This window comes from Mobula hypostoma, chromosome 11 (genome assembly GCF_963921235.1).
Source record: "Mobula hypostoma chromosome 11, sMobHyp1.1, whole genome shotgun sequence".
In the NCBI taxonomy this organism is placed as follows: domain Eukaryota; kingdom Metazoa; phylum Chordata; class Chondrichthyes; order Myliobatiformes; family Myliobatidae; genus Mobula; species Mobula hypostoma.
Genome location: NC_086107.1, coordinates 109,292,336 through 109,304,626, shown reverse-complemented (window position 1 = coordinate 109,304,626; position 12,291 = coordinate 109,292,336). Strand labels below are relative to the sequence as shown.

General features: G+C 45.3%; 1 long non-coding RNA gene across 1 annotated transcript in view; it reads left to right on the top strand.

Annotated features, from left to right (window-relative positions):
• Positions 1-12,291, top strand: part of LOC134354092 (uncharacterized) — an 82,433-nt gene that overhangs the window by 57,045 nt on the left and 13,097 nt on the right. Inside the window, exon 3 of the long non-coding RNA XR_010019722.1 lies at positions 4,377-4,595. This is a non-coding gene — a long non-coding RNA (uncharacterized LOC134354092). The remainder of the gene's footprint in view (positions 1-4,376; positions 4,596-12,291) is intronic.

The window sequence follows — 12,291 nt, the reverse complement described above, 5'->3', positions numbered from 1 at the left end:
TTTGAAGGAGGAGAGAGAAATGGAGGGGATAGTGAGGGCATTTCAGAGGTTAAGATGTTCACCCACTGGTGGGAGAAATTTGCTGGGGTTTAAGAGTGTCACAGTGACACAGCTGGTAGACTGCAGGACTGCTGTGTGACTGTCAGACTATCCCACCTCCCCCTCGTACCCCATCTGTTCCCACCTCCCCCTCGTACCCCATCTGTTCCCACCTCCCCCTCGTACCCCATCTGTTCCCACCTCCCCCTCGTACCCCATCTGTTACTCTTTTTAATGCACACATTCTTTCTCTCACTCTCCTTTTTCTCCCTCTGTCCCTCTGAATATACCTCTTGCCCATCCTCTGGGTCACCCCCCCCCCCGTCTTTCTTCCCGGACCTCCTGTCCCATGATCCTCTCGTATCCCCTTCTGCCAATCACCTGTCCAGCTCTCGGCTCCATCCCTCCCCCTCCTGTCTTCTCCTATCATTTTGCATCTCCCCCTCCCCCTCCAGCTTTCAAATCCCTTACTCACTCTTCCTTCAGTTAGTCCTGACGAAGGGTCTCGGCCTGAAACGTCGACTGCGCCTCTTCTTAGAGATGCTGCCTGGCCTGCTGCGTTCACCAGCAACTTTGATGTGTGTTGTATCTCTGTCAGAAGCTGTTAACTTGGTAAGCTGGTTTATCATTGCCACATGTACTGAGGAACAATGAAAAACGATTTCTGCACATGGGTGCATTGAGGTCGTACGGGGAAAACAGCAACAGAATGGCCAGTGAAGTGTAGTGTAGGCAGACAAAAAGGTGCTGTCACAGGTGTGCATTGACAGACAACTGAACCAGGTGCAGAGGAACGACAGGCTCCCACGTTGAGACAGAAACAAGAGCTGATTTATTGGAATTTCAAGCAACACTGCAAGGTGAATCATTCTCGAAATACACACAAGGACCCTCCGCTAATTGGGAATCCTCTTTAAGTAAGCGCAGCACGCTGGAAACCCATGCCAGTCAAAATAAACTTGACGAGATGAAACTGAAAGCACAAGGGGTTAACAATTCTAGATAAGACAATAATCAACGAATACAGAGGCACAGGCTCACAGGGCTCGTGATAATACCTCCCTCCCTAAATCTGGCACTTGGCGGCCCAGGGATACCCTGATGCTTTTGAGACGGCTGGTAAAATGAGACAGACCTGATGTTCCCGAAACAGGGCTAGAAAACTCAGGAACGTAGCATATAACTCAGGAACGTAACATATAACTCGAGAACGTAGCATCAAACTCAGGAACATGAAATTACTTGGAAATATTGCATCAAATTTGGGAACATGGAATAGTACTTGGAAGCTTGCAATAGTCCCTGGAAGCCTGGAATACTTCTCAGAAACCTGGAGGGCCATGGGAAGCTCAGGAAACCTTGACCACCTTGTATTAGACTAGAGAAGGTTAGAACATGGAAGCTACAAGCTCAGAACATCGCCTTGGGAAACTTGGATCATAGCATTGGGACAAGCACTGAGAATAGAAGGCAGCTTTGCCTCTGGCCGACCAATGCCCAAGCCTCTGTTGAACTTCTGCTGGGTCCATTTACGGCGCGGGGCCGTTCTGTCACAGAGTACACTGACCAACGACTGAGCCCAGGTGCAGTGGAACGACAGACTCCCATGTTGAGACAGAAACAACAGTTTTTTTGTAGGAATTCCAACTGAACATCGAGCGACATCACGGGCTGAATCATTCTTGAAACACACACAAGGACCTGCGCTAATCGGGAGTCCACTTTAAATGAGTGCAGTATGCTGAAAACAAGATTCAACAGAAAGCACAAGGACTTAACAACTCTAGATGAGGTACCAATTAACTAACGCGGTCGTAAAACTACAATGAGGTAGCTTGTGAGGTTGAGCCCTTCTTAACAGACTGGGGAACTGTTCAAGAGTTATACAACAGTGGGATAGAAGCTGTCTTTGAACCTGATAGTACAGACAATTGCGTCTTCTGCCCATTCAAATCCTGGAGCTGAGAATCAGCACCCGAAAAGGTAGAATGGCCTTCCCCTGCTATTTGGAAAGTGTTTTGTTATGAAAGGCATGTTCCTTTCATTTTCCTTCCATGTCTTCCTGAAAGCAGAGTTTTCCTCTGGAATAGGGCTCCACAAAATCTCCAAATTTTCCAGTCAGAGCATTAGTTCAAGGTTAATTTATTATCAAACTCTGTATATGTCACCATATACCAAGATTCATTTCCTTGCAGGCAGTCATAGTAGAACAAAGAAATGTGGTAGAGTCAATGAAATCCTACATGCAAAGACTGTCAAGCTTTCACTGTGCAAAAGAAGACAAACTGTGCATATACGAATAAACAAATTATAATAATAAATATTAACGACCACAATAAATATTATTATTGGTGACACAGTAGGGTAGTGACTAGCATAATGCTATTCCAGCAATTGGGGTTCATTTCCTGCTGCTGCCTCTAAGGGGTTTGTACGTTCTCTCTGTGACTGTGTGGGTTTCCTTCGGGTGCTCTGGTTTCCTCCCACAGTCCACAGATGTAGGAGTTAGTAGGCTAATTAGTCACATGGATGTAAATGAGTGGTGCAGACTCATTGGGCCGGAAGGGTCCGTTACTGTACTGCATCTCTAAATAAAAATAAAGATGAACAAATAAAATAAATGAATAAATAATACTGGGAACATGAAAGTGAGTACTAGCTAATTTAACAGTATCCCTAATCCCAGCATTCCCTTCATCCATGTTGGATCCGACTGTTTAATTCTTAGATTAGACTGTTTAATTGATATTTTCTTTGTAGCTTAACAAGTAATTATCTGCGTGAATTTTATATAATTACTTATTTACATGTAACTTCTGAGCATGCTTCCTAGTGGTATCATCATGTACATGCAAGTGTAGTGGTTATACAAAGTATAAGAGGAAAACTCTGGAAACTTCTTTGTACTGCGTTATTTGAATAAGTGCTATCTCATTGGTTGACTCTTATCTACAAATTTGAGTGGAATTTTCCTTATCTCTGTAGTACAAAAATAGTTGACCATAAGGCAGCACCATTTTTTTCCCAGCTTTCTTTCTCTCTTTAACCAGTAGACCTCTGTCAGAGGTTCGTTTTTTTCTTTCTTCTTATCAACTCTTAATAAAATGACTGTGAAGCAACAAGTTTTGTGCCTCGTTCCTGACTTCTGAAAGAACTTTTGATTAAAACATCAGAATCCAATATGCACTATGCGTGTCTGGGCCCATAATAAAGGCACTGGCTTGTCACTTTGGAGTTTCTTCACTGCCCTATTCTCATTCAGCAAGATTAGCGAGATGGATGAAAGAGGAAGCCCAATCATATCATCAGCATTATAATCTGTTGTAAAAGGGGAAATTCCTTTCATTCTGTCAATGTTCCTCTTTTCCAGTTTATTTAAAATTCTTGGAGCATGGCTGCTATTGGTGAGCTCACACTTACTGCCCTCGAGTAGATAATGGTGAATCTCCTTCTCAAACCTTTGCTGTGTCCCAGAATTTAGTACCAATGCAGATGAAGGAATAGCAATAGATTGTCTAGGGGATTCTGTATGACTTCAAAGTTCAAAGTAAATTTTATTATCAAAGTACATACTGTATATGTCATCATATACAACCCTGAGGTTCATTTTCTTGTGGGCATACTCAAAAAATCTATAGAAAAGTAACTCCTGTGGAATCAATGAAAGACCGCCCAACTAGGCGTTCAACCAGAGAGCAGAAGACAACAAACTTTGCAAATGCGAATATAAATAAATATTGAGAACATGAGGTGACGAGTTCTTCAAAGTGAGTCCACTGGGGCATGATGGGGCAAGTGAAGTTGAGTGAAGTTATCCCCTTTTGGTTTGTGAGCCTGAGAGTGAATGTTCCTGAACCTGGTGGTGTGAGTCCTGAGACCCCTGCACCTTCTTCCTGACGGCAGCAGTGAGAAGAGAGCATGGCCTGGGTGGTGGGGATCCCTGATGGTGGATGCTGCTTTCCTATGACAGCGTTTCATACAGATGTGCTCAGTGGTTGTGGGGAAACCTGAGGGTTCCTGTGCATCTAGAGTATCACGGTCTGAGGGGAGAACGAATGGAAGTGTATACGTTATGTGGGGTATAGCTAGGATAGTCAGTCCTTTTCCCAGTGAGGAAAACTTTCCTCTCCAATCAGTTCCTTTCTTCTTTAGCCCTTTATCTTTTCCACCAATCACTCTGCAGCTTCTTACCTCACCCACCTTCGCCCTCATCTGGCCTCACCTATCACCTACCATCTTGAACTTCTTCCCCTCCCCCAACCTTTCTAATCTCCTTCTTTTCCAGTCCCGATGAAGGGCTACAGCCTGAAACGGCAACTGTTTATTCTTCTCCATAGATGCTGCCTGGCCCGCTGAGGTCCACCGGCTTTTCGCCTGTGCTGCTCTGGGTTTCCACCATCTGCAGAACGGACCTGAAGAAGGGTCTTGGGTGGCATCATGGACTGTTTATTCTTCTCCATGGATGCTGCCTGACCTGCTGAGTTCCTCCAGCATTCTCTGTGCCTTACTCCAAATACAAGAGGCGAGAGGGGAAAAGTTTGAAGGAGATTTGTGAGGTGAGGTTTTTTTCACACAGAACTTGGTAGGTGCGGGGGAAGCAGTGGTAAAAGGTGCAACAGTAACGTTTAAAAGGCTTTTAGACAAAGTTCAAAGTAAACTTTATTATCAAAGTACACATATGTCATCATATACAACCCCGAGATATGTTTGCTTGCGGGCATACTTAGAGAATCGAAGAACCATGATAGAAGCAATGAAAGACCGCAGCCAACAGGATGGACAGTCAGCGTGCAAAAGACAACAAATCAAAAAGAAAGAAAAAAAGTGATAACATTAATAAGAATAATAAATGAGCAATAAATATCAAAAACATGAAACAAAGAGTTCTTGAAAGTGATTCCATAGGTTGTGGGAACTCTTCAGTGATAGGGTGAGTGAAGTTGAGTGATGCTCTCCTGATGGTTCAACACAGACAGAAGTTGGGCGATGTGGACCTCATGCAGGCCGATGTCGGCACAGACAAGATGGGCCAAGTGGCCTGTCGCCATGCTGTACTGTTCTGTGTTCCATGTTCTTGATGGCAGAGTTAGCAATTTTAAAGTTCAAAGGTCATTTACTGTCAAAGAACATATGTTTCACCGTATATTACCTTGAGATTCACTTTCTTGCGTCCAATCTCAGTAGAACAAAGAAACACAATACGAAACAGAAGACTGACAAACGGTCAGTGTGCAGAAGAAGACAAACTGTGCGAGCGAACTCAATAATAATAATATAAAAAAATTATACGGAGAACATGAGACATAGAGTCTTTGAAAGTATTTCCATAGGTTGTGGAATTTGTTAAGAGTTGAGGTGAGTGTAATTAGCCATGCTGGTCCAGGACCCTGATGATTAAGGAGTAATAACTGTTCCAATTTCTAAATGGACATTGAACCCACGAACATACCCCACTACTTTTTAGTTCTATTTTTGCAATACTTATTTTAATTGAACTATTTAATATACATAGTTAACGTAATTTACAGTTCTCTTTCTCTATTTTTATATATTTCAGTGTACTGCTGGTGCAAAATCAACAAGTTTTGTAACAGATGCTTTTGATCCAGGTTCTGACTCGGTTACAGCTTCTCTATGGCTGAGGTGTAGGAAGTGAGGGAGCCAGGCTGGGTATGAGAGCTCCGATTTGAGGTGGATAGGCATTATTCTCCATGGCACTACACACTGGCGTAAAGCCCGTGGTGCTTTGAGCACACGTGTCACGGTTAGCGCGACTCTATTACAGCTCGGGGCGTCGGAGTTCAGGTTCAATTCCAGCGTCCCCTGTCAGCGAGTTTGTGCGTCCCTTCCCGCGTGTGCGCGTGGGTTTCCTCCGGGTGCTCTGGTTTCCTCCCACAGTCCGAAGATGGGCCAGTTGGAAGGTCGATTGGTCATTGTAAGTTGCCCTGCGATTAGGCTAAGGTTAAAATCAGTGGGTTGCTGGGCGGTGTGACGGGGTGGGCTGGAAGGCAGTGTACTGCACTGTATCTCAAATACAAACGTAGATTAGATTCGATTAGATTCAACTTTATTGTCATTGTGCCGAGTACAGATACAAAGCTAACGAAATGCAGTTAGCATCTGACTGGAAATGCAAAGAATAGTGTTATTGACAAAATAACTGCGAATAAAAAAAGTGCTACAGCACACAAATATAAAAGTACTTGAGACAGTACAATACGGGTGCAATACTGCTCAGCGCTGTGATGTGAGGTTCAGCAGGGTCACAGCCTCAGGGAAGAAGCTCTTCCTGTGCCTGCTGGTGCGGGAGCGGAGGCTCCTGTAGCGCCTACCGGATGGGAGGAGAGTAAAATGTCCATGGTTAGGGTGAGATGCATCCTTGATAATGGTTTTCTCCCTGCCCAGGCAGCGCTTATGGTAGATGTTCTCAATAGTGGGCAATTGGGTGCCGATAATCCGCCGGGCAGTTTTCACCACACGCTGGAGTGCTTTGCGGTCCGCAAATAGATAGATAGATAAATCAAACAAACAGGTAAATAAATAAGCAAGCAGGCATGCAGAATATTCTGCTCAAGATGTCCCAGTCAGAGATTAGTACCGTGCAGGAACAGTCCCTTCTGACCACGATACCAATTCAACTTCATCCCATCTGCCAGTTCGTGTCCATATCCCTCCGTGAGCTGCCTGTTCATGCTTCTAACCACCTCATTAAGGCTGCTGTTGTAGCTGCTTCCACCTCCTCCCTTGCCAGTGAATTCTAGGCATCTGGTATACTCCGTGTAAAAATACTTGCCTTGAATCCACCTCTAAACTTTTGCCCTCATCTTGAACCTGCGGCTTTTCAGCAACGTTTGACATTTTCGCCCTAAAAGACTCTTTCAACTTTATATATGGTGCTTAGTCCCCAGTACAATCACTTAATGCATTAATCTTTAGCCAGTGGATGGTGGAATTCATTGCCACAGATGGCTGTGGGAGCCTGGTCACTGGGTATATTTAAAGCGGAGGTTGATTGGTTCTTGATTAGTCAGGGTGTCAAAGGTTACGGGGAGAAGGTAGGAGAATGGGGTTGAGAGGGATAACAAATCAGTCTTGATGGAATGGTAGAGCAGGTTCGATGGGCTGAATGGCCTAATTCTGCTCCTGTGTCTCCTATGGTCTATCTGCGCCACAGGATCAGGAAAGCGTCCCGGGTTAAAACTCATGGACCTGTTTGGGGCGTGGTAGTCCTTTCCTGGGTGGCAGCAGTACAGGGGATTTGTTGTGGTGGTGTGGTTCTCCACTGGCCAAAGACAACCCCCAAGTTTCAGCACTCTTACCCAATTCGTGCAAGGACCCAAAAAGGAACCATCCACTCCAGTGAACGATGAGGAAGAACCTTCATTTGTAAAGCCACTGACGTTCATTAAAAAAAACATGCCTGAAGATGCTTTACAGGAGCACCTCCCGTTGTAAATGAACCCACACCGAGCTACAGTATGAGATCATCCCTCTGCAACCTCGCCACACTGCATCCCACCTGTGAATCCAGCGTAAGGAGAGGGCCTGGTTCTTCTTCAGTGTCCCAGCTTCTAGCTGGATAGCCCTCTGAAAATCGGGCAGAAGTGAAGGGGAATGCAGGGCTTTTGATGTAACCTTTGTCAAGCTCCAGGAGAATGAACGTTTGAGACAGAGGCTAACTTGCTTTACTTTTCACTAGGAAGCGATTTCTGTAAGAATGCGAGCATCATTAGAGTGTTGCGGAAACTGGTTTGTGAAACTCCATATGAGCAGAGCCCGTTTCTGCAGGTGTTTTCTATGCCCTGCTCTCCTTGAGTGGCAGTGGAACTCCCTCAATATTGTCTCTTTACTCTCAGCACAGACATAGCAGTGGGTGGGATACAGAGTTAAGCTCCCTCTGAACTCTTCTAATACACACTCCCTGCCCCGGGACCACAAGACCATAGGACCGTAAGATATAGGAGCAGAATTAGGCCATTTGGCCCATTGAGTCTGCTCCACCATTTCACCATAGCTGATCCATTTTCCCTCTCAGCTCCAAACTCCTGCCTTCTCCCCCTACCCTTTCAAGCCCTGAGCAATCAAGAATCTATCAACCTTTGCCTTTAATAAGCATAAAGACTTGGCCTCCACAGCTGCCTGTGGAAAAGAATTCCACAGATTCACCACTCTCTGGCTAAAGAAATTCCTCCTCACCTCTGTTTTAAAAGGACATCCCTCTATCCTGAGGCTGTGTCCTCTGGTCTTAGATTCTCCCACCACAGGAAACGTCCTCTCCACATCTGCTCTATCAAGGCCTTTCAGGGTTCAATAGGTTTCAATGAGGTCACCCCTCATTCTTCTGAATTCTAGTGAATACAGGCCCAGAGCCATCAAACACTCTTCATGTGACAAGCATTTCAAACCTGGAATCATTTTTGTGAATCTCCCTTGAACCCTCTCCAGTTTCAGCACATCCTTCAAGATTATGGACTTAAAACTGCTCACAATACTCCAAGTGAGGTCTCACCAGTGCTTGATAAAGTCTCAACATTACATCCTTTACTTTTATATTCTAGTCCTCTTGAAATGAATGCTAACATTGCATTTGCCTTCCTTACCACTGGCTCAACCTGCAAATTAACCTTTAGGGAATCCCACACAAGGACCCCCAAGTCCCTTTGCACCTCAGTCTTTAGTATTTTCTCTCCATTTAGAAAACGGTTAATTCTTTAATTTCTTCTACCAAAGTGCATGACCACCATAGATGTCCTGGATACAACGGAGGTTAGTGCCCATGATGGAGTTGACTAAGTTTACAACCCTTTGCAGCTTTTTTCAATCCTGAGCCCACCCCCCCCCACCACCCTCATACCAGACGGTGATGCAGCCAGTTAGAATGCTCTCCACGGTACATCTGTAGAAATGTTCATGAAAATTAGAAAAGCATTAGAAATTATGAAAAAACAATGAATGATAAATAACCAATGTGGAAAAGAAGACAAGGTGGGCAAATAAAGAATCATTACGTAGATATGGGGAAAAAGCCGGAGATTGGAACTAGATGGGAGAATAGTTTAGCTCATGGTGGAGTGGTAGAGCAGACTCAATGGGCCGAATGGCCTGCTTCTGCTCCTTTGTCTTGTGATCTTGTGGTCTTGTGCTAGATAGATAGATAGATAAATAATACTGAGAACATGAGTTGTAGAGTCCTTGAAAGTGAATCTGTGGGTGGTGGAATCTGTTCAGTGTTGTGGGGAGCCTGAGGTATGTCGAATGCCGGGTGAAACGCGAAGTCTTTGGGGTGGCTACAAGTCTGTGTCTTTGCTATTGCTTTGCTCACGCTTGATTGCTCAGTGGTGGTACTGATGCTTGCTTTTTTTTGCCGGTGGCGGAAGTGGTGGGGGGGATTGTTGCTCGCTGCAGCTTACACATGGGAGGGGGTAGCTGTGGGGGGATTTGGGGTTCTCACAAATGATTGCCATTCATTCTTCGGGGCACTTCTCTGTTTTCGTGGATGTTTTGCGAAGGAAAAGCATTTCAAGAAGTATATTGTATGCATTTCTCTGACATTAAATTGGACCTTTCAACCTTCGGAGAGTGATGATAGCCACGCTGGCTCGCTAGCCTGATGGTTATAGGGTTACAACTGTTACTGAAAGGTATGATACAGAGTAAAGATCCCTCCACTCACTGCATTTACACACTCCTCCTCAGTCACTCCACTCCACAGGAGGACTGAAGGACCATAGGAAACATTGAAAGAGTTGAGATACCCGAAGAAATTAGTATTTGGAGGAATTCAAAAGGTTTGAGAGAATTTGATGAAGATACTTGTGTCTGGAAATTGCATTGTGCAATGCTATTTTAGGAGAACTTGCAGGTTGAGCCAGTGGTAAGGAAGGCAAATGCAATGTTAGCATTCATTTTGAGAGGACTAGAATATAAAAGCAAGGATGTAATGTTCAGGTTTTATAAGGCATTGGTCAGACTGCACTTGGAGTATTGTGGGCAGTTTTGGGCCCCTTTATCTAAGAAATGATGTGCTGGCATTGGAGAGGGTCCAGAAGAGGTTCATGAAAATGATTCCAGGAATTAAAGGGTTAATGTGTGAGGAGCCATTTGATGGCTCTGGGTCTGTACTTGCTGGAGCTTAGAAGAATGGAGGGGAGGGGGATCTCATTGAAACCGATGGAGTATTGAAAGATTGGACAGAGTGGACATGGAGGGGGTGCTTCCTATACTTGGGGAGTCTAGGACCAGAGGGCACAGCCTCAGAATAGAGTGATGTCCATTTAGATCAGAGATCAGAGGGAGTTCTTTCGCCAGAAGGCGGTGAATCTGTGGAATTCCATGCCACAGATGTCTGTGCAGGCCAAGTCATTGGGTATATTTAAAGTAGAGGTCGATAGGTTCTTGATTAGTCGGGGGGGCGGGGGGCAGGGGAGAAGGCAGGAGAATGGGATTGAGAGGGATAATAACTCAGCCATGATGGAATGCCAGAGCAGATTTGATGGGCCAAATGGCCTAATTCTGTTCCTATGTCTTATGATTATGATCTTTAGGTCAATGTAATTAAAATTTGATCCTTCCAGGAGTGACGCATTCCACCATGATTTGCGTCACGTGTAATATGCAGCCAAGCGGATGGTGCTGTGGGTCACCCTCGAGATCCCAAAGCAGCTTCTGCATTAGGGACGCGTGTTGCTGTCCTTTACCGTGCAAGCGTTTGGCAACCAGCAAGTCCCGCTTGTGGTGGATGGAGCAGAGACGCTCGACAAAGCAGTCCCCCAATTTACGACTCACCAATGTGCAGGGGGCTGTGCCGGACACAGTAGCTGATCCCAGCGGATCTGCAGGTGAAGCTTTGCCCCACCTGGAAGGACCGTCTGGGGCCCGGAATGGTGTATGGGCAGGTGTAGCACTTAGGGAAAGTGCCTGGAGGGAGAATAGTGGGGAGGGACAAGGGAATCTGGGGGGACTGACCCCTGTGGAAAGTGGAGGGGGTGGTTGGTAAAGGTATGTTTAGTGGTAGGGTTCCTTTGGGAACGGTGGAAGTTGCTGAGGATAATGTGTTGGATGCAGTGGATGACAGGGTGGTAGGTAAGGATGAGAGGGACTCTATCACTATTACGACGGCGGGAAGATGGGATGAGTGCGGATTGGAGGAGATACAGGTCAAGGAAGCATCAACAGTGGAGGGAAACACCGTTCTTTAAAGGAGGAGGAGATGTCTGAGATGTCCTGGTACGGAAAGCCACTTCCTGGGTGAAGAAACTGAGAAAAGCGAATAGCATTGTTACGGGAGATAGTGTGGGAAGAGGTCCAGTCCAGTCAACTATGGGAATCAGTAGGTTTATAAAAGATGACGGTTCAGAGTTTGTCTCCAAAGATGGAGGCAGAGAGATCAAGAAAGGAGAGGGAGGTGTTAGAGATGGCCCAAGTGAATTTAAGGGCAGGTAGGAAGCTAGAGGCGAAGTTGATGAAGTTCAGGAATTCAGAATTGGCAAGTCAGAGGATTGAGTTCAAGAGGTAAAGTTGCAGGTCTATAAAACTCCAATTAGGCCACGCTTGGAGTATTGTGTTCAGTTCCGGTTACCTCCGGAAGGATGTGAAAGCTTTAGAGAGGGTGCAGAGGAGATTTACCAGGATGCTGTCTGGATTAAAGAGCATGTCTTGTGAAGATGGGTTGAACGAGCTAGGACATTTCTCTTCAGAGTGAAGGAGGATGAGAGGTGTCGATAGAAATGTGTAAGATGGTAAGAGGGACAGATTAAGTGAACAACCGGAGCCTTTTTTCCAACAACAGAAATGACTAATATGAGAGGGCATAACTTTGAGGCGATTGAAGAAAAGTGTAGGTGGGATATCAGAAGTAGATGTTTTGCACAGAGGTTGGTGGGTACATGGAATGGGCTACCAGGTGTGGTGGTACAGGGAGACATTTAAGAGACACTTAGATTGGCACATGGAAAAAATGGAGGGCTAAATTGGAGGGAATTCCTAGATTAATCCCGGACTAGATTAAAACGTCAGCATAACATTGTGGGCCAAGAGGCCAGCGCTGTGCCATGCTGTCTCATGTTCTAATAAGGAATAAAATCTCAGATACAGAGAAGTGCAGGACTGACAGACAATAAGGTGCAAGGTCACAAAGAGGTCAAGTGTCCTCCTTGTTGTCCAAGAGGTCTGTTCAATAGCCAACGTAACGGCCAACATGAGCTGTCCTTGAGCCTGGTTTCCTGTCTCAGAAATTCTACCCCTCCAACCAAC